The sequence below is a fragment of the Gekko japonicus genome, unplaced genomic scaffold (genome assembly GCF_001447785.1).
Source record: "Gekko japonicus isolate JY-2015 unplaced genomic scaffold, Gekko_japonicus_V1.1 scaffold3293, whole genome shotgun sequence".
Taxonomy (NCBI): domain Eukaryota; kingdom Metazoa; phylum Chordata; class Lepidosauria; order Squamata; family Gekkonidae; genus Gekko; species Gekko japonicus.
In genome coordinates this window covers 63,576-67,536 of record NW_015164298.1, presented here as the reverse complement: position 1 = coordinate 67,536, position 3,961 = coordinate 63,576, and positions in this window count along the sequence as shown.

The following is a 3,961-nucleotide window of genomic DNA, read 5'->3' as shown; positions in this document are numbered from 1 at the left end:
GTGAACGGGACCTCGAATGATAAAAGGGTTGGAACAATTTCCCTATGAGGAAAGGTTAAAGCGCTTAGGGCTCTTTAGCTTGGAGAAACGACGACTGAGGGGAGACATGATTGAGGTTTATAAGATTATGCATGGGATAGAGCAGGTAGAGAAAGAGGTACTTTTCTCCCTTTCTCACAATACAAGAACTCATGGGTACTCAATGAAATTGCTGAGCAGTCAGGTTAGAACGAATAAAAGGAAGTACTTCTTCACCCAAAGAGTAATTAACACATGGAATTCACTGCCACAGGAAGTGGCGGCTACAAGCATGGACGGCTTCAAAAGGGAATTAGATAAGCATATGGAGCAGAGGTCCATCAGTGGCTTTAGCCACAAGGTATAGATAGGGGCTCTGGGGCAAGTGATGCTCTGTCTTCTTGGTGCTGGGGGGGGTCATGCTCAAGTTTCTCTCCACATTATTACAATGGATTAAATGACCAGGCTGTTTGGAACCAAAGGAGATATCATATGGACAAAATCCATAAACATTACTGTGTCTGGTTAATGATGAGATGAGATGACAGCCAGTTTGGTGTAGTGGTTAAGTGCGCAGACTCTAATCTGGGAGAACCGGGTTCCCCACTCCTCCACTTGCACCCTTGGGAAGTCATAGTTCTGTCAGAGCTGTCCTTGAAAAAGAACAGTTTCTCTCAGAGCTCTCTCAGCCCCACCTACCTCACAGGGTGTCTGTTGTGGGGAGGGGAAGGAAAAGGAGTTTGTAAGCCACTCTGATACTCCAAGTGAAGGGTGGGGTATAAATCCAATCTCTTCTCTTCTTCAGTAAACAAGTTGGAACCATTATCTCTGCATTGGACAGCATTTGGGGAGACAGTTGTGAGAATAGAGAGGAGGATTTTATAAGGTCATGAGAGAATATAAGATATTACAACAGAGATATTGCATTTGCTTGGTTTTGACAAGCAAATAAGTGGGAGATAAAAGTCGTGAAGACTAGGGAGACAAGAAAAACAACTTTACTCTTTGTGGAACAATGGGGGAGACTGTGGGAAGGGCTGGCATTTCTGGCTCTTCTGCAGTCTCATTTTTGTCACTCAACATGAAATAGTAAGAGTAGGTTTAGATGCCGATATGTAAGACAGCTACACATATTCTTTCAAAAGCAAACAGAGATCTTTTTGGGACCAGTGAACTCTAGGGGCAATGCTAGGTAAAGCAATATTGCCTGTGTGATAGAATGTCTTTTGAGCTTTGGCTCTGAAAATACGTATTTTGACTGAATTGGCTCATGCTATCCCAGCCCTAAAGCACAGCAAAAACAGATGAAACCCCCCCCCACACAACATAAGTAATTTCACTGCCCCTCTTTCTATGCATGTACAGTGACACAGGCCTATAAGAGGATGTATTTTGTCTTTCTTTGCCTGCTTGTATGCCGTGCACCTGGATTATGGCATGTGCACCTGCTTGCCAGATTCTATTTCATTTGCACAGTGACATCTGCTAACCCTCATCTGAAAGAATTCATTGGAACCTTTCCCACAGACAACATCATTTATTTTAGTTTTTATGATTGCTTTTCACCAGTTCACGGAGCTGCATATTTTACTGCTCAGAATTGAATAAAAAGGCTATAATAGGAAATTTTACCAGAAGCCAAACTAATTTCCAAGAGATTTCATTCTGTGATGGATTTGCTGCTAGATAAATAATATATAATCATAACTATTTTTTTCCATTTCTGACCACATGTCTAAACTATTTATAGCCTTAATGCTTTAGTTCAAACACGATGCTACCCGCCCTTATTTTTGCATAATGTCTGTCACCAGATTTTAACATCAGAAATTATGTCCTGGACAAATTGACTGTAGTAGGACCAACAAAAATTAGAACTATGCCTTGGAACTGCCAAACATTCAGTACTACTTGCTTGATGAGACTTGTTTATTTATTATTAGTATTTATTATATTTGGCTTTTATACTGCCCATTCCCCAATCGGGCTCTGGGCAGTGCACAACAAAACCAAATTCGTATCACACAGTTTAAAATGAATAAAAATCACAATAAAATTCCATGATAGAAGAGAAGAACAAGAGAAGAAATTGGATTTATACCCTGTCCTTCACTACCCAAAGAAGTCTCACGGTGGCTTCAAACCTCCTTTCCCTTCCCCTCCCCACAAGAGACACCCTGTGAGGTAGATGGGGCTGAGAGAGCTCTTTTGAGAACTGCCCTGCAGAGAACAGCTCTGAAATAACTGTGACTGACCCAGCAGCTGCTTGTGCACAAGAGGGGAATCAAACGCAGTTCTCCCAGATTAGAGTCTATGCTCCTAACCACTACACCAAACTAGTAATACAGTTTGAGAGAGGGGGGGAAAAGATTGCAAACAAAATTCCAATTGTGCTACCACCTTGCAGGGGGGAGAGGGGAGAGTGTCAGCCAGATAGACACTGTCGCTGTCCTCAGCTAAATGCCTGGCAGATCATCTCTGCCTCACAAGCCCTGCAGAACTGTGATAAGTCAAGCAGAGCATGGATGTTACTTGACAGAGTTCCACAAGACTGGGGCCAAAGTACTAAAAGCTCTGGCCCTAGTTGAGGACAGCTGGATATCTCTCGGGCCAGATGCCATAAGCAAGTTCTTATCCACTGAGCATAGTGCTCTCCAAGGGGTATACCAGGAGAGAAGGTCCTGAAGATATGCAGGTCCCAGACCATTAAGGACCTTAAAGGTAAGCACCTGAATCTCAAACCTGATCCAGTGCTCAACCGGTAACCAGTGCAACTCACACAACACAGGTCAAATATGTGCTGGTTGAAGGGTCCCAGTGAGGACCTGTGCTGCTGTATTCTGGACCAGCTGAAGTTTCTGGGTCAGTGAATTTGTGGCTTGCAGGGCAGGCATGTGTGGCTCCTGCTTTTCCCCCAACCATTTAAAGGGAAATTTTCCTTTATATGGTTGGGGGAAGTGTGTGTGTGTGTGCATGCGCATGCATGGAGCTTTGTCCCCAACACAATGACATCACTCTGCATAATGTCATCACATCAGGGACAGCCCTGTCCCTTCCCGGAATGCCCCTCAAATCCCCCTGCTGGGGTGAAGATACAACCTGGCCACCCTAGCCAGTTTGGTGTAGTGGTTAAGTGTGTGGACTCTAATCTGGGAGAACCAGGTTTGATTCCCCACTCCTCCACTTGTAGCTGCTGGATGACCTTGGGCAAGCCATAGTTTTGACAAGAGCTGTCCTTGAAAGGGCAGTTATTGAAAGAGCTCTCTCAGCCCCACCTACCTCACAGGGTGTCTGTTGTGGGGAGGGGGAGGGAAAGGAGTTTGTAAGCCACTTTGAGACTGCAAGTGAAGGACAGGGTATACATCCAATCTCTTCATTTCTTCTTCTATGTGAAAAGAATATCTCTCTCTCTCTCTCTCTCTCTCTCTCTCTCTCTCTCTCTCTCTCTCACACACACACACACACACACACACACACACACACACACACCCCTCCAGTTCTTCTTCTTCCCACAGTCTCCCCAGTTAGAAGCTGGTGGGAAGGTTTAGACAGGGCAACTGAGCCAGCAGCTACCGAGGCGGGGGTGAGAAGGAGCCTCCTCCCCCCCCCCCCCACACACACACCTCCATAGTTCAGCTGCCCTTCTAAAACTTTCCCACTGGATTCTAACCAGCTAGACTGAGGGGAATGGTGCTGGAGGCGGGGGGGGGGGGGGGGGGGGGGGCAGCGAGGAGGATTCTTCACTCCCACTCACCCTGTCTCCTGGGCTGCTTCTTCTTGCAGTTTCGCCACTTAGAAGCCAGCAGGAAAGTTTAAACAGGGCAGCTATAGAGGCATGTGGGTGGGCAAGGAGGCTCCTTTTCATTCCTGTCTCTTTAGTTGTTGGCTCAGCTGTTTAACCTTTCCTGCTGGCTTCTAAGTGGCCAGACTGCAGTGAAAAGTA